Source organism: Salvia miltiorrhiza, chromosome 5 (genome assembly GCF_028751815.1).
Source record: "Salvia miltiorrhiza cultivar Shanhuang (shh) chromosome 5, IMPLAD_Smil_shh, whole genome shotgun sequence".
Lineage (NCBI taxonomy): Eukaryota > Viridiplantae > Streptophyta > Magnoliopsida > Lamiales > Lamiaceae > Salvia > Salvia miltiorrhiza.
The window spans coordinates 10116175-10136063 of record NC_080391.1 but is presented as its reverse complement, the minus strand read 5'-3'; the positions used below and the strand labels follow the sequence as shown (position 1 = coordinate 10136063).

Sequence of the window (19889 nt, the reverse complement as noted above, 5' to 3'; positions counted from 1 at the left end):
GATTAAGTTGCACATTCATGTACAAATCCAAAAAATGTTGATCAATTCATGCCGATTAAGTCAAAGATTCATGCAATTGTATGTAATAAATGTACCACATGTGCCGCCAATTCATACCACTTCCTAGACTGTTTAAAAATTATACACACACACATGAACTGTCCATATACTTTAACACCCCCCCCCCCATCATAAAAAAAATACTTACACTGCATTACTTTCTAAAATAACATTATCTAATTAATGGGCATTGATGTTCACGAATCGAAGTAATAATATGTAAATGTTGTACAAAAAATGAAAATTGATATACTAAAGGCGATACAAAATATTTATTCCCTGAATTTTTCATTAGACCAGTTCAAGTAACCATTATATTTCGTACAGATTGTAATGGAAAATGACAACCAACTTACAAAAATTCAATTATTATAGTCATTCTTAAAAAAGAAATATCTCAACAATATGAAATCCTTACTGATACTAAACATAACAAAAAAGTTTGTTATGAAATCCAGTAAATAATCAAATCCTAATATCGTCATTGCCTCCCTTTGACGATCGTTCATCTCTTTAACAGCTTTCACCAAGACACAAGGAGTAGTCCTCGTAAACAATGACGGATAATCCTCAGGATATTTGACAACCCACTCCTTGTAATTCACCATCTCCGATTTGCACTTTTCATATCTTGTCTTCTTGACAGCAGCAACAGGAGACCCTCCACCATCAGCCAAGGCGTTTGATGCCTCATCAACAGATTGCTTAACAACCTCCATGAAAAGCTACCTATCTAACGTACAATTCATTCATGAAAAGATGGAATTTATTATCCATGCACACATAGATTTTTAGATTACCATAAAGTCCACGCTCATCAGCCGCATAACAACATACAAAAACACCCAAAGAATGATTACAACACAAAGAGTCACCATAAAATTCATACATGCATTTTGTAAGCCAATTAATTCACACACCATTTGATAGTGATTCACATTAAAACTATCCGGATTCATGGATCCATATGCAAAGTAAAAAATAAAAAACAAAGAGGTCAATGTCATAACCTTGAAACACGTCATCTTCCTGTTCATCCGTAGCAAAAAATAAAAAATACTTCATACAGCAGTGTCCTTTGAACACTGAGATTGATGAAACATTCGATTTATAAGCCAACTGGATATATAAAATCAGGGTATGAAAATTTTGATTCATACCTGACACAGTTGGGTATGAACCATTTGATTCATAAACCAAAAAATTAGATATGAACCAATCAATTCGCACACAGCTGCTAAAAATTTCGATTCATAGAAGACGAACGATTATTGAACCCAAAAAAACCCACAACCAACAAAGCTATAATATTTGCTTGACAAAAAAAAATAAAAAAAAGGAAAGAAACCCATCTCAGTCGCACTCACCAGCTTGTTTCGATTACGTAATAGCCATTGTTTATCACCAAAACCCTAGCCCGTTATGCTATTCTTTTTATAAAAAAATGGAATCGGAACCAGTTAACTTAGAGTAGCCGAAATCTAAAAAGGGAGTAGTTCATACGCCGGAAGTTCTTGAGCGAGATAATAATAACAAAGCCCTAGAATTTTTGGTTCATACTGTATTTGAATAAAATTTTTACTTCCTTCACTGAATCCAGTATTTCTGCATTAATGGTCAAAGATTTGGAGAGATTCTGCGTTATCTCACCATTTTTTCGAAACCAATCATATATGGAATTTATTCTCCTAATAAAGGCAGCACTATTATCGGAGGGAAGTTGGTGCAGGTGAAGGGCCAAAAATTGAATGTCAAAAATACCCTCAATCGAAAATTATGTATGCATTCTCTAGTATATTTAATGTGAACCAATTAATTAAAAAACTTTCAATCTACATCGTTAATCTAACTAGATCTATGGTTAGGATTTATACTTATTTTATACACTAAGGGGTGTTTTCACCCTAGCCCATCCCTATATATATATATATATATATATATATATATATATAGGGTGTGGTTCTAGAGAGAACTACATTATTTGTGAGAACGGGAGAACCATCAAATCTAATGCATTCACTGTAAAAATTAATGCATCCGCTGTTAAAATTAATGCACTCAAAAAAATAAAAAAAAATGCTCCCTTCAGGATTCGAACCCAGGATCTGCATTCATCCAACAAGATGATGCATCCACCGTAGATCTTGATGATCGAATGACTGAAAATGGTTCTCCGGTCTTCTTTTATTTATGGTTCTTTCCTGAACCTCTCCATATATATATATATATATATATATATATATATATATATATATATATATAGGGTGTGGTTATAATGAGAACCACACTTATCGTGAGAACATAAGAACCATTAAAATCAATGCATATGCTATATAAATTAATGCATTCGCTATTAAATTTAATGCATCCGAAAATAATAAAAATTTTGCTCCCTTCAGGATTCGAATCCAGGATCTGCATTCATCCACCAAGATGATGCATCCACCGTAGATCTTGATGATCGAATGGCTTAAAATGGTTCTCCGTTCTAATTTTATTTAGTGGTTCTTATTTGAACCTCTCCATATATATATATATATATATATATATATATATATATATATATATAGGAATTGGTTCAATTGAGATTTATATATATTTTGAGATTTTGAGATAAATGAACATATAAGTACATTTTGATGAACTTGTCAATTAATTTTTATGAACGCGCGTTGGTCTGGGGTTCAATCCCTACAAGTGGCGTGTTTTTTAAATAAATTAAATAGATTCATATGTTCATCAGTTATATTGGTTATGTTCAAATAATTTATTGATATGTTCATTTATCTCAAAATCTCAAAATATTTAAAATCTCAATATAAGCTAACCCTATATATATATATATATATATATATATATATATATATATATAGGCTAAAGTTCAATGAAGAAGGCCTAAATATAAGAAAGAAGAGAGAAGTAATCTAATCCGTTGATCTTATCTAATCTAACGGACATGATTTATTCACACCATGTTCAACGGATTTTTTCGTTGAACATATGGGGGGTCGAAACCCAGAACCCCCAAAAATATTGTATATGTTCACGAATGTTCAACGAAAAAATCCGTTGAACATGGCGTGAATAAATCATGTCCGTTAGATTATATATGATCAACAGATGAATTACGAGCCAGCAAAAATGCATGAATTTTATGTATAACACGCATGAATAAACTGTATAAAGGCATGAATTGCGAAAAATAATTTTTTGCTACCTTTGGGATTCGAACTCAGGACCATGAATTTATCCAACAAGGTGATGAATCAACCGTAGATCTTGATGATCTAAGGGCTGGAAATGGTTCCTAATTTATATTTTAAGAAGCGTTCTTATTTTAGCCATTCCCTATATATATATATATATATATATAGAGAAAGGTTAAACAGAGAATGATAAATATTTAGAGAAAGGAGAATTAATCTGGATCATCCAATCTAACAAATCTAATGGCCATTTTTTTTCTATATATTTTCTATTATTATAACCGAAAAGGTTAGTTTTGTACTTTGATATTTTCGACCAGCATGTTTTTAGGAAAACAAATCTTAATTTATCTATTTTTATTTGGTAAGATTTGATTCTCAATATCTATTCTACCGTAAATTCTTCTTCTGTAAAATTTGTTCTGCTTCTCATTATACCGTAAATCTTCTACCGTAAAACCTCTTCTTCTCCTTATTATACCGAAAATCTGTAAATCTTGGGAAGCTTGAAGTCGGCGGCCATGAAGTCTGTTTTCATGGAAGATCTAGGTAATATTTTTCATTTTCTGTAGATACGTTTTTCCCATCTACACCATTATACCGAAAATATGTAAGTCTTGAGAAGCTTTAAGTTCTGTAGGAATATTTGTGTTAAGTTCTGTATATGATTTGTTTATCTAAACCATTACGTCAACATCCCTTACAGTGCGTTCCTCCCTGTTCGGTTGTTTTAAGTTGTCTGTTCGTTTTGTGATGATGTTTATTCATTTCTCAATTGTGTTATGAATTCCCATTTTTTTTTTTTGCTTTTTAAAGTGGACTTCATATTTCGCTATTTTTTTTCCAGTTTACTGTTATTTTATTAAACTAGCATTAACACTTCATCAAACTTTAGTTTTAATAATATATCTACGTCATTTGGTTGTTTACTGTTGTGCGTAATTCTCTGTTCGTTTATTAATTGTTTCTGTTCGTTTACTTAAATTGCTAATTCATTTGTTAAATGGTGCTCATTGAATTCACATTTTTTTTGTTTTTCCTCCTTGCGAGGAGAATACTAAACATTATGAGAGGCAGATATTTGCAAACTCTAAAAAAGCTATCTTTGTCTCCTTCGATTTTTTTCAGATGGCAAATCTAATGGCCAACAATCAAGTTCGTGTTCTCGTCACTGACGTTGCTGTTAGGAACTCTTTTCATGTTTAGCTTCAATGATTTGTTTATTTTTTTTTTCATTTTTTTTTGTGGATTTTTTGATGTGTATACAGCTAGATCGCCATTTTCTGTCGATTTATTAGTCGGATTATCAGTATATTATTTCGACTGTTTATTAGTTGATTTTATGGAGATCTAGAATTTGCTCTGTATCTAACTCGTTGATTCACATTAACCTTATCTGATTCGCCATTGTGAATGAAATGCAGGATTATGAAAAAGTCCATGTGGTTTATGCGGTATTGAAGTTCGATCCCATTGGGAACTTTTTCAGTTATTTATGATTGTGATTTTGGAATGAATATTTCAATTTGAGAGATACCTATATAATGTAACATAATATCAAGTCTCACTTTGAATATAATTCATTTTATGTTGGTAGGAATTGTCAGTAAGAAAAATTCAAATATTTTTATTCAGGTGTTCGTAATTTTATTATGCTTGTTCAAAAAGTTCTATGTTAAATATTTTATGTCAGCAAGAAAAATTCAAAAATATTTTTATGTTCATAATGTTTTAATGCTTGTTCGAAATGCTTTATGTTAAATATTTTATATCAGCAAGATAATATTATTCAAGAATTGTGAATATTAAAAACATTAAGATGAATAAGATCATATTATTCATGAATGTCATATGTAATGAATAATCACAGAGTATTTAATGTCAGTAAAAAAAAATTCGAATATTTTATTTAGATGTTCGTATTTTTTTTAAGCTTGTTCGAAATGTTATATGTTAAATATTTTTACAATTTTCAATTAGATATCAATAGTAGTATTCAGGAATATAATACGTAACGAATAATTATATCTTATCAATGAACACGCACTCTAATTTTCAATGAACATAACATAATTTATAGATGAACAAACCACAATTTCAAAATTAACAGAACATATTTATTTCAATGAAAAAAAAAACAAATTTTGAAATAAACAGCCAAATAAAAATCATACTTATGAAAAATCTCTTCATTCGTCTCTATCAACTATAGAAAATTTGTTCACAAATTAATAAAATAAATTTATAAAATAAAATAGAAAAATGGAAAAGAAAAAGGCATCTTTCTTCATCCTCCTACTCTCACAATCATTCCTCATTCTCGAAAATCTTGAACTATGCCAGAAAACCCACTTTCATGGCAGATCGGGAATTATGCATTTTGTTTGTTAGCCCCGATCCTCGTCCACTGCATCCCTCACCTGGGCGTATTATCCGCGATCTGCTCCGCTTGCGTGCTCCACCACCAGCATCAGCCGTTCATCTGCCTTCAGTATGTTTCCAACGTCTTGGGGCTCGGATCGGATGACGACAATGATATCTCGCAATAGGAAGTCTATCAAATAATAATTTCGCAAAATATATTTTGAACAAATATGGAGAACAAATTGAACAACCAAAGAAATATTTAGAACACATGACAAAAAAACAAATAAGATGTTTATCAAATAATAATTTCGCAATAAACATTTTGAACAAACATGGAGAATGAATTGAACAATCCGACAAATATTTCGAACGGGTGGTAAAGCAACAACTCAAAGCTTTATGAACTGATATATTGGTGAAACCTTCTTTTTCCAACAAACTTAAAAGAATTCAACGAAACAACATTTGATTATTACAGTGGAAAATTTGGAGATCATTAATAGAATATTATTGATTGTTCTACAAACCCAAAACGAATATGCAATCAAAACCAGAGTATATTGAAGTTGGAAATGAGGTCTTATGATTTCGGTTTTGAACTTTCAACAAACATATATTGTGTAGTTCGCATTTAACTAAGTTGTCAAAGTAAATTCAATTTAAACTTGTTCATGTGGTTGATTTGCCCAGAATTATAATTCCATGAAAGTGCCAAAAAAAAAATGCCAACTGAAATCCTCACCTTGATCGGCGAGATGGGCAGCAAGCACGGGGTGCTGCGGTGCCAGGATGCGCGCTCGAACCAGCAGCGGCAGCAGTCGTGTGCTTCGACAAGCCCGTCACGTAAAGTCAGCGAGCGACTGCCGCGTTCGTCGCAGATGCCGACGATTGAAACGATGACCGTTTTTTTTCTTCTGCATTTGTACATATCAACCAACACCCCAAATACTTTAAACAAAATCCAATCATGCTTTAAATCGACATCCAAAGCCTCAAAATCAAAACCACAAATTTTATAATACACTTATATTTCATAAACCCATATCTTCAAGAAATTGAAAAACTGAACTTATATTCAAAAAATTGAAAGCCCAATATCTGAAATCTCATAATCTCGAATTGCAATTTTACAAAAAATTTCTTCATCGTCAACAACAATCAGTTGTTCAAAACATCATATTCGAAGCAATAATACCTAAATTAATTCCATGGAAAGGCAAACAAAAATCGAAAAAACACTGATTTGTTTTGTGAAAAATCAGAACTTGAAACGAATAGCTACCTGCAATCGAAGTTGGTCCGTTCGATTTCAGCAGATCTTCAAAACCTAACCCTTTACGAACAAGTCGCCGACGATTCTGACATTGAAATCGAAATAACAAAACAAAAGTTATTGAACCATAAGATTTTGAATTGATTTGTTTAGTGAAAAATCGAAACTTCAAACGATTACCCACCTTCAATCGGATTTGTTGCGTCGAAATCTCCTTGGAACCTCAAATCGGACGATTACCCACCTTCAATTGGATTTGTTGCGTCGAAATCTCCTCGGAACCTCAAATCGGATTTTGAATCGATTAGGTTGACAGTAAATGTTGGGGGGGATGAAATGCGGTAAATGAGAGTAAAATCCGGTGGTTGCAGTTTTTAATGATTTGCACAGATACCAAAATGCCCTTATTCTATTTAAAATGTAATTTCGAACAATATTTGTGGTAATTAAAATTGGGCAGCGGATTTATTTTAAACCGCACGATTAAGCGGTTTTAAGGGCCAAGATTTATTCTCTATTCTCTATACATAGGGTATTTCTTTGTTTAACTTGACCCTATATATATATATATATATATATATATATATATATATATATTAATTTAATTGAATACTCGCCTATCCAAATACACATAAAATCTCGCAAACATAGCAATAACCAAAAATAGAAATAAACACGAACACACAAATTGGTAACCCAGTTCGGTGATAGAACACCTACGTTTGGGGGGCCTTGTCCAGGGAAAACGATTCACTATGAGAGATTAAATTACAGCAGGACTCACACAAGACTCGATCTTCAGTGGCTCTATAATTTCCCAAAACCTCAACACTAGAAATCGTTGAAAGCTAGATAACACTAACCTTACTAAGTGTATACCCTAACGAGATAAATGAAATTGCTTTGCTATCAACAACAGTAAACGCGAAGCAAAAGAAACCAGAACATATAATCGAAACAACGATGCTCTTTCAAAGAAAACGTGCTGCACACATGAACTGCTTGAATAAATGCACAAAAAACCCCACCAGACTTCTTGGATGATTCGACTTATATAGAAGAGATCAAAGACTACTTCTTCGATTAGAACTCGTCATTGCTAAGTTTTGAGTCAATTCATAAGCTATGAGAAGTCTTCTTCGAATATAACTCTGATCTGGGATCATAATCTGTAATAATCTTTGTGCTCGTCTGCAAAGGAATCTTCAAGGAACATTTTGGAGCAATCGGTAAGTCGGTAACTCAACTGGTATCTCCGATGGTATCAACGAATAAGCAAGTGTCTATATAAATTACAATATCTAAATAGAGTAAACACAACTCTAACATTAATAAAGAAAATAAAATAATAAAATAAATAAATAACTATAAAGTTAATAAATTAACTCTAATTAACCATACAAATTGGTAACAATTAAATTATTTTAATTTCAAAGATAATTAGTGCGACATTAATTAAGTGTTAATTAATTAACTTCCAGTACGTGCTGGCGACAATCGTAATTAATCTCATAGAAAATAGATTAAAAACATAATTTATTAATTAGAGTCGTATAACATCTATAGCATCCTCCATGCGATGACAATAGGATGGACATACTTAAGCAAGCAAACCCTATCAACTCATACAATATCACAGTCACAGATGAAGAGAAGTGTCGATATCAGAGGCGCAGTTTTGATCAGCAAAGCGCAACGACTTTGAAGGATTTGATCGGGGCGGCGGCGGCGGCGGCGGCGGCGGCCAATCCGGCCACATCGACAGCGAAAGTTGGCAATGCGGCTTCGGTGGCTCCGCAAAGTAATTAAAACTGCTAGTGCTACATAACAACATTCTCACTAACTCTCTCTCCTCTCTCATCTCTTTCATTCTTTGCAACTGTCTGAACCTCTCCTGCAACAATAGAGGGACCACGCCATGCCCGCCTTCGCTCATCATTTTAATTTACAGAATTTACTTAGTAGAAATGATTGATTGTTGCATTTGCATGGCTTCCATCACACGCATTTATATTGAGAGAATTGCGCGTGGGAGCCTGCCCTTTTCTTTTTAAAAGTTTGGCGTTTTTCGAGAAATTGAAGAAGATGTGGGAATCGCCGATCTAAGCAGATAGTCCAAGAGCAAAACTACGACACCTCAATCTTGGCTAGTGTTTGGTGGAGAGAGGTTAAAGCATTAATGCTTTCTTACAAACTACCAAAACTAGGACATGGAATGGTGTGTTTGGTAGAGCCATGCATGCTCTTTCTTCACATTCTCCCAACTCTTTATAAATTTAACTCCTTGCCTTATCCTACACTTCTATTTTATTTGTGTCATAAGATTAATAGAATAACACATATATATAATTATTTAGTATTTGAAAGATTAATAATTATGTCCCAAATTAATCTGTTCGTTAAAATAAATTAGGACAACCTTTATTGTTTTAAATTAATTGATTGGATATATATGTGTGTGTGTGTGCAATCAAAACATAAATTTGTTACTACATCAAATACGTGTTTATTCCTTTTGAGGTATATATATATATATATATATATATATATTCGACAGATGTTAGTTTTAAAGAGAAATGATGCATGTCAAGGATTCAAATTCACAACCATCAATCTCCCTTTTGCTTTATAGTTCACCTTTAACTTTCTTAGTTGTTGGAAGGTAGTGATTTGGAGGGAATTGAAGGGCAAAAGAAAGAAGACAAGTGGAAAGAGTTATGATTTAGTGATTGAACTATAATGGTACCATGATGGGCTTTTAAAATTATTAAAAAAGATTGCCCAACATTCCCTCTATCGCTTTGATAAATGAGAAAAACAACAAACATTCTCTCTCTTCTCAATTCATAGTTTTGTCGTGGTCCAGTTGGAATGAAATGGCATGCATGGTGAAAACAATTGATGATGGGATGCATCTAAATATTTTATGCAGCTGCAAGCCGTGGCCTGGTCCCACACATTTGAAATGTGGAAGATAATAGTAGAGAAATGCGCGCATGCTATTGGTAGTTGTTGATAGTGCGTGGCTGTTTTGGACACTAGTTGATAGCGCATCATCAGGAACTCTTGTCACCACTTCTTCATATTTCCCATTGTTTGTCGCAAATATGTCTCACAAAACAAATGTTTTCCATTTTTCCTTTACTTTTGAGATATTCTAGTGATGCTGCGAGGAGAATTCCATCAACGTCTATGTATATGTCTGATTAAACTCATGATTCATACGTTTTGAATTTGTTATCATGTCGACACAATAACAATACAATATAATAAAATTATATATATGTGAACACCATCCGATCCGTTTAAAATTTGTTCAAAACAAAAGCCACATGAAGGTGAAATAATTTCGTTCATGTCGACACGAACGAACCGATCGGCACACTCCACTACAAAATAATCAAATAGAAAAATAGAAATTATAAAAAATATCATCATATTGTATGAACATGATACGATTCAACACGAACATAAACATGATCATGACATGAAATTATCGAGTTATACAAACATGATATGGATATCTGACACAAACACGGCACGAAATTATCGAGTCCTTATTGCGTCGACGTGCTAAGTATATGAACACGACAAGGTTGAACATTAACTCATTAATTATGTGCGTATTTCATGTTGTGCTTTCATGTCGTGTCAAAAAATGACAGGTACAAGGCTATAGGTTCGAACTTGTCACACGTGATCTCTTTTATATGCTTTGCAGGAGTAAAACACATAGAAATTCGTTGTGTAAATGTATGAATTGCAAAAAATAATTTTTTTTTCTATCTATGGGATTCGAACTCGGGACCATAAATTCATCCAACAAAGTGATGAATCAACCGTATAATTATATTTTAGCTAGTTTGTATTTTATTTGTTAAGAAGCGTTTATACCCTAGCTAGTTTGTATTATATATATATATATATATATATATATATATATATATATATATATATATTGCACGAGTTTAGCTAAAAACAGTATCATCAACATTCATGTGCTAGCATGGTCACTCTGTGCTATATATTTGCTTTTGCAAAATAAAAAAAAATGGATCACGTGAAAGCTACAATCTATATATATATGCATGCATCCAGTAGGCAGTAGTCTGCGATAAAGGGCCAAGTCTGCAGCCATTAACTGGATGAACCAAATTAACCATAGCGTGTAGAGAGTTGAATATAATTAATGAAGCAATTAATTCTTGCTATGTAGTAAATGAAAACAAGTTCGAATTGTGACGAATTGCATGTTCACAATTTCACATGCATGCATGAACTCTAGTCTCAAATGGCAAAATTTTCGACTGGAAATCTAATGAAACGCGATATTTATAATCTTTACGTTTGCGTTGCTATGTGTTCACATGCATGAAACTTGTTTAATTAATAATTAATATATGTATTTTATTGATCGAGTAGCTAGTCTGGAGTCTGGACTGTGAGATATTGCATACGAGAGTGCAAATATATAATTACATACTAATAAGCTGAAGGCCAAAAGAATATATATATATATATATATACACTGCATGTTTTAATTCAATAATATTATATATATATATATATATATATATATATATATATAGAGTAGGGTTAATATAAAAACCCCTCTTAAGATGAAAACTAGGAACCAATTTAAAGCCATTGATTTAAATAAAATAGAGGGCTGAGATTAAACTACAGATGCACAATTTCGATTGCATAGATGCACAGTTTCAATTGTATAGATGCACAATTTCGATTTGCTTGAGTATTTTGCATTGTTGGTTTCAATTGCATAAAATGCATATTTTTTAAGTGCACAGTAAAATATAATAGATGCACAGTTTCTTTTGTTGACTAAATCATAACCATTAGATCTAATATTTAAAAGGTCAAGATTAGGTTCCTAGTTCTCATTTTAACAGAGATTTTTATTAGAACCTCCTCCTATATATATATATGAATACATAATACTTGATATATCCAGAAAGCTTATAATACTTTTATCATGCATGAGACCAATTTTGGATGTCGAGAAAATCCCATTTAACGATTTATTGTGTCCTTTCTGAAGATAACGATTTATTGTGTCCTTTCTGAAGATAAATAAATAAAATGAAGAAACAGAAGAGAAGAGAAGATATTGAATTAAGAAGCTTGCTCTCCGCTAGCTTTTGATACTTGGACTTGTCTTCCTTGCAATTGGTGTGAGTATGAGATGAGGGCTGCGATTAATTATATTCCATCAACTCCTTCTCACCCCTCACAACTCACATGCTTTGGCTCTTCTTTTTTTTTTTTGAGTAAAAATGGCATGCGCGAATCTCATATCACACTGGATATCAAAATAAAATTGAAAATTTCATGAGTTTATAATGTATGTGTTTGTATATATTGAGTAGACTTTAAAAATGTCTAAATTAAATTAGCAAAAATAAAAACTAATCCATTAAGATTAAAAAAATAAAAAATAAAGTTAAAATTGAATCAGACTTACCATTTTATTCTTCAAATTTTTTTTTAATTATCCACTGATTCGTTTAGTTGTGAATTCGAAATCACAACCAAGACTATTCCTAATTGTGAATTTGAGTATTGAGTTATTCTAGCTTTAAAACTCGAACTCGCAATCAAAATTATTTATAGGTGTGATCAATTCTAGCGTTAAAACTCAAATTTACAACCAATGTTATTTCGAGTTGTAAATTCTAATTTTAAAACTGGAATTCATAACCAAGATTATTCATAGTTGTGAATTGTAGGTTTAAACCTGGAATTCACAACTAAGACTATTCCAAATTGTAAATTATAGTTTTAAAAACTCAAATTCAAAACAACGACTATTCAAAGTTGCGAATTGTAGGTTACACCTCGAATTCAGAACCAAAACTATTTGGAGTTGTGAATTCTAGTTTTAAAACTCGTATTCAAAACCAAGACTCTTCCTAGTTTTAAATTCTAGCTTTAAAACTTTAATTCACAATCAATCTATTCGAGTCCTGAATTATAGTTTTAATTAAAATTCAAATTCACAACTAATCGAGTTGTAAATTCATCGCTATTTTCAAACTAGTTGTGAATTCAAAAATATTAATACAAACATAAAAAAAAACTCACAATTCAAACAAACATAATTTCCCAGCTTACCTCTGCTTTGCTGGAATCACCGACACAAAGAAATAATGAGAACATGTAAAAGAAAAAGTAATCGGATGAAATCATGCTGCCATTAAAAAACTCCCAAAACTCTTCCATGTCAACGTCTCTTCAATCTCCTCCAACAAACACCCATTCCCTCAGCACCACTGTCCATGGCTCCATTAGAAAAAATCATAAAAAGTAAACGAGCCATAAAGTACAAAAACAAATGATAAATTATACTCCCTCTGACCCATTTCAATAGGTTCATTTTCCTTTTTGGGTTGCCCCACTCCAATAGGCTCATTTTTTTTTGGTAAAAAAAATTGTACTTAATTGATGTGGATCACACCACTTTACTACATTTTTTCTACTGAAAAGTACGTTTTCTTAATCTCCGTGCCCAAAAGAAGTGAGCCTATTGGAATGGGACGGAGGGAGTATATAATCTCAGGTTGCAGTGTATTACTATTCTTATGATTATAAGTAACAGTTGCCGTGTGTGTTGACCTAACGCTATCTCAAATTCGAATCCATCATGGACAGTCATGATCTGATCTTTAAATTTGATGTTATAATTACCACCCACAAAAAAAAAAAAAAAAAGTAGTTGCGAAAGTGATAATTAATATTAATAAAAATGATAATATTAATGAATTAATGTGATAGTTCGTGTATACAAAAATAATTGGATTAGATCTTAGTAGAATTTTAGGTTGGGACGGACTTGAGTTTCGGCCGAATCCGACCCGTGCACACCCAAGTGCGCCTATAATGAAAAATTAAAATAGTCCCTCCCGGCAATGTATAAACTTTATTCATTTGCTATTTATTAGTTTTTTTAAAAAAAAATTATTACAACCAAAGAAAAGAAAAAACTCACTCATACTCTAGCTCCTAAGGTGACTCGAACCCCCGACCTATTGGTTGGAGGGGAAGCGTCTTACCAACAGACTGCGCTTCATCGTCATGCTATTTATTAGTTCAAAATACTCAACTTTGAAATTAAAAAATTGCGTCCTTTAAGAAAATATGTAACATTGACTATGTACAGATTTTATGAATATCGTTCTCAACTTTTTTTTTTTTACTTGAGGAAAAAAAGAGAGTGAGATTTAAATTTTAAATTTCAATGTTAACAAAAGATCGTTAATTTGGATATTTTTGGAGGGACAGTTTGATAATTTAGATAGTGTACTCTTTCAAATTTGATAATTTGGTTTCGACAATTTCTAATTACAATTACGTTTCGAAATTTATCAAATACTAGTTTATATACATTTAGGATGTGACATGTGAGGTGTAATAATTCAGCCCATATAGTTCACGATACTAAAAAGAAAGTAGTCACAAGACTCACACAGCTGCCGAGAATCATCATCTTTGATTCTTGCAGTTGGCACATTCGATGCCCTATTTTTTGACGATAAAAAATATGATATGGTACAGTTTTTTCCACATATATAAAATTTTTTATTTCCATGTAATGGACGAACGCCGTTTTGAAACAACATGAAAGATGACAAGAAGCTGCAGTTAATTTTGACCCCAAACGTTTAACTTTCTTTAAATAGCGATTAATAATGATTTCTTTGATAAATTAATAAAGATCAAATTACGATATTAAATTCAAACTTAAGATCTTTGGTTTTAGGCATTAAGGCCTCTACCGTTAAATCAACACACACACTTAATAAAGGTTCCTTATTTCTCTTTGTGGTGACTCAAACTCTAACTTAATGATAAAAAAAACTATCTTATCAATTAAGTTGAACTTCACTGTTAAAAAAAATGCAAATTTAGAGTTGTGTTTTCATACGCAACGTTGGGCGAGAAACGTATTAACTATTATCCAATAAAATTATGAAAATCTTGAAATATTAAGCAGAGAAAAAAGAAAAAAGTAAAAAGAAAGGCCAATCTCCCAGTGTAATGGGGCTATGAATAGAGTCACTCTTATAGTCCCCTTTCTACGCTGCATAGCCTCCTATTTAATAAAAAATTATAAGAGCACTCCCAGCAAAAATCTCAAAATTATGCTCTTATATTTCTCCCTAAAGTTTCCCTATTTAATTTTAGGATCTCGATTTTATAAATGTATACACCAGATCTCCTATTTTCTACATAAAAACAATAATTATGTGTGGGCCCTACTAATTATAAGCTTAAAATAAATTTAGGGTGGGTGTAAATTTAAGATTGAATTTAGGTAGGTGTAAAAAATTTTGTGGGCCCCATCCAATTTAGGGGATCTGTTGGATGCATTTTTTATCTCATTTTCAATTGTTTTAGCCTAAATTTAGAGTTAGTGGTGCATTTAGGTGATCTGCTGGGAGTGCTCTAAATATACTATCTTATTTCATAATCCCAAATTAAAATAACATATTTATATATAGCATCCAAAAATATAAAAAAAAGAACAAGCACCATCCCATTAATTTATCAACCGTCGCTTTTGCGGGTGGTGGTAGTTCTAAGAGTGTCGTTGCACTACAAAGGCTGCAATGGTAAAATGAGAAAACATACTCCCTCCGTCCCGTTATTAATGGCACGTTTCTTTTCGGCACGGAGATTAAGGAGAAGCAAGTTAAGTGAATAAGGAGTGTGGTGTTTGTGATTAAGGAATTATTAATTGTTTCTAAAAATTTCTGCAAAGATCACAGCAAGATTAAGGAGAAGTATAACCCTTCCTTTCTCCTCCAACCTCCAAAATTCTGCCGCCGGAGGCCGGTGGCCGGAGTCGCCACCGCCAAGAACAGCTCCTGGCCGGATCAACCCATCTCCAATCACCAAAGACTAAGGCTCTAAAGCATCTCCAGAAATTCAGTAAAAACTTGAAGGAATTTCCAAAAATTATCTCAGCAAATTACCAAAACAATCACAAAATTACAAACCACAACATTACAAGACCCAGATTACAAACATTACAACGGGAAGGAATTGAATAATTAAACCCAGATTACAAACATTACAAACATCAACCCAACAATCTCCGCCTCGAAGCATTTTAAGAAATTCTCACAACATTACAAACCCAAATTTTAAGAAATTGAATATCAAAGCTTACAAACTCAGTCCGGCGTCCAGTAGAGAAGCCGGCGTAGCGCCGCCATCTCTGAAAATTGCAGCTGCCTCCTCTGTGAATTGCAAGTGTCGCAGATCCGGAGGCGGCGCAGATCCGAAGCCCTAATTTTTGAAGATTAAAGGGGAGGTTGGAGGCGAGCGAACTGGAGGGCGGAGGCGGTGGGTGGAAGCGGCGTTGCCGCGCCCTCGCCTTCGTCTCTTCTTCCTCAGCACCGGCGACGATTTCAGATCGCCAACTCAAGCGACGCAGTAGATCTCTGCGACACAACAGAGGAAAGACGATGGAGAATAGGGAAGGAAAATAAGGGCGAGGCGAAGGGCGCTCTTCGTCGCCGTTGCAACGAGTCCGGCGAGCAACCAGTGGAGGAGGAGAGGCAGCGAGAAAGAGCAATCGGGAGAGAGAGAGAGAGAGAGTGTTAGGAGTGATTGATAGAGTCTGTTTTGTTTTTAATTAAAGTAAGTGTTATTAGGCTTTTAATTAGGGTTTTAATTAACATTAAACACTCCCTTATTTTTTCCCAAAAAGGAAACGTGCCATCAATAACGGGACAACCCAAAAAGGAAAACGTGCCATTAATAATGGGACGGGGGGAGTATTTATAGAATGGAAGGTATGCGTGTGTTTCTTGTGAGCCTTAATTTTTTGTGATAATTGATTTTGTGCAGTAATAAGGCCCTCCAACACTGATTTTGCAGCGAAGAAGGTGATAGTCCTACGCCGTTGGAGTTGCTGCTCGAAGGTGAAAAATGCGCTTCGATCATATCATCGAAATTCAACTATATATTGCGGTTGTGTTAATGAGAGAGAGAGAGGTTTCTTGAATGATTTGATAGGATGTGGAGCAGAGAGAGAGACGAGGAGTGCAAAGATGGTGATTGGAGATGACTACTGTGATGATTTTGGTGAAATGAGGAATAATGATGCATCTCAAATCCATGGATTGAATAGAAGGTTCTGATTTTGCAGCGAAGAAGGTGATAGTCCTACGCCGTTGGAGTTGCTGCTCGAAGGTGAAAAATGCGCTTCGATCATATCATCGAAATTCAACTATATATTGCGGTTGTGTTAATGAGAGAGAGAGAGGTTTCTTGAATGATTTGATAGGATGTGGAGCAGAGAGAGAGACGAGGAGTGCAAAGATGGTGATTGGAGATGACTACTGTGATGATTTTGGTGAAATGAGGAATAATGATGCATCTCAAATCCATGGATTGAATAGAAGGTTTTGATTTATTCAGAAGGGGGCTAAGGTCACGTCAAAATTGAAAAAGAAATTGGGGCTAAGGGACTATATATATAGAATATCTCCACTCAATATCCAATGAGAAGGCCCATTCAATAACGTCTCTACCCAAGCCAAATTACATTCAATAAAGGCTCAAATTTCATTAGAAGAAAGTATGATTTAGTAGCTGATAATTAATCGAATTTAAGTCATTATCTTTCAATCATAAAGACACCGACCAACTAATTTAGAAAAAGCTGCTTAATAAAGTAAAGCATTTCCACATAAGAAATTAATTAATTAATTAAAGGCACAGCAACTACTTAATGACTCTTTCCCTTTCCTAGTCTTTATCCCGTGTTCCATCTTTTTCAACTTACTTAATAATTAGAGTATCCAAAAAGAAATTACAATTTTTGCTCTCTATAAAAAATTAATGCTATAAAAAATTAATGCATCATCTGCTAAATTTGTTGCACTGAAAAAAAAAAAATCGCTCCCTTCAGTTAAAATTTTAATGATCTAGTGAAAATTATATTTTTTGTGAGAACGTGAGAATTATTATAATTAGTGAATTTATTGTAAAATAAATTCATTCGCTGTTAAAATTAAAACGATATTTTTCGTGAGAATGTGAGAATCATTCTAATTAGTGAATTTGTTGTGAAATTAATTCATTCGTTGTTAAAGTTAATGCACTAAAAAATCGTTTCATATAGAATTTGAACCCAGATGATGCATTCATCCAGCAAGATGATGCATCAACTTAGATCCTGATGATAAAAAAACTGAAAATAATTGTCCGTTGTTATTTTATTTAATGGCTCTTATTTGAACATCACCATATCTCTCTCTCTCTCTCTCTCTCTATATATATATATATATATATATATATATAAATGAGAATGGACAAATGTGGTGAGAATGAAGAATGATTGCATAAACCTGTAAAGATGTTGCATAAAATGCTTGTAATTTGCAAAAGGTGCTTGTAATGACTGCATAACGAAATTCAATTAATTAGATAAAAATTTCGTTCCCTCCAAGATTTAAACCCAGGTAAAAATTTTATGTAATATTTATACTGCAGTTTATGCAACACTATATACTGACTTATGCAATCATTTTCATTTCTCACGAAAGATAGCATTCTCAGTATATATATATATATATATATATATATATATAGGGAAGAGCTAAAATAAGAGCATTTCTTAAGATATAAAATAAGAATCATTTTCAGCCCTTAGATCATCAAGATCTACGGTTGATTCGTAATCTTGTTGGATGGATTTATGGTCCTGAGTTCGAATCCCAAAGGTAGCAAAAAATTATTTTTCACAATTCATACCTTTATACAGCGAATTCATACGTGTTCTACACAAAATTCATACATTAAAAATTACTCTTATTTCTTACTCCATTTTAAGATGTGCTCTCACGGTAGCCCACCCATATATATATATATATATATATATATATATATATATATATATATATATATATGGTCACATTCTACAAAAAAAATGAGTTTATACAAGAAATTAATAGTAATGCGGTTGAACATACCAATAATTTTATTGAACGTTTGAGAGTTTTAGGGGTTCGAAATCTGGATACGTTCAACACAATTACCAATATGTTCATCATTTTGCATGACTGAGTATTTTTATTTTAATTTTAATTTCATCATTTTAATAGGATAAAAATTAAGTAAAATTAATTCAAATAATATAAATAACTAAATAATTTAAAATATCTCAAAATTTCAATATAAAAATTAAATAAAATTAAGTTTATTAGTTTTATCTATTAAAAATAATTTTTAAAAAAATACTCTTTCTGTCTCGTTAGGGCGTGCATCACTTTTAATGACGCATATTTTAATAAAATGTTAGATGAGTCAATAGTAGTTGAAAAATGATTCACTTTATACTAACAAAGTAAAATGTGAATTAGGCGATAATTGAGTGTTGGCCCCCGAGTTTATGAATAGGTGTTTTGTGCTTTATGATAAGAGGCGGCAGAAAGAAGATTCTTCCACACCACAATACAATATTAAATCCTCCTTCACACGTCCGCATAAAAGGGGATGGTAATCATCATTCGTCATGCTACTTGACACCAAAAATATTACCCCTACTACTTTGAACCCACCACCCCTCAAACACACACACCAAGAGAGAGAGAGAGAGAATAATGTTATGCAATATTTAAGAGCCTCCAATTTCCACATTTCAACTTTAAAAAAGTTTGAGTCAGAAATGTTGATTTGGTCACAAATGGTGACGCAAGAAAGTATTATTATCCTTGCCTCATCAATACAAAGATTTGTTTTACATTACACACATATTATACATTATAAAACCAGCAAATGGGAATTTATTGGTTAATAATTTTATAAAATTAACTAATCAGTCCAAGATATTGGAAAAACATAATACTTCAGCCACATATTAACATATAAAATTACCCTCATAATTTAATTTTGTTAAGGTTTCATAAGGACATAAATGTAATTAATTTAGCACCCGTCTTTATAATTCATTT

The 19889-nt window shown here is 32.6% G+C and overlaps 1 long non-coding RNA gene across 3 annotated transcripts; it reads right to left on the bottom strand.

The window, feature by feature from the left end:
- Nucleotides 1-5434: 5434 nt before the first annotated feature.
- LOC130985900 (uncharacterized) lies at nt 5435-7395 on the bottom strand. 3 transcript variants are annotated; one of them, XR_009089113.1, is made up of 4 exons: nt 7087-7395; nt 6916-6991; nt 6376-6547; nt 5435-5805 (listed from the first exon to the last, which is right to left on the bottom strand). It is a non-coding gene; the product is annotated as an uncharacterized LOC130985900 (long non-coding RNA). The 3 variants fall into 3 exon arrangements; XR_009089112.1 differs by having other exon boundaries at nt 7091-7390; XR_009089114.1 differs by having other exon boundaries at nt 6376-6493; nt 7091-7389.
- Nucleotides 7396-19889: the final 12494 nt, after the last annotated feature.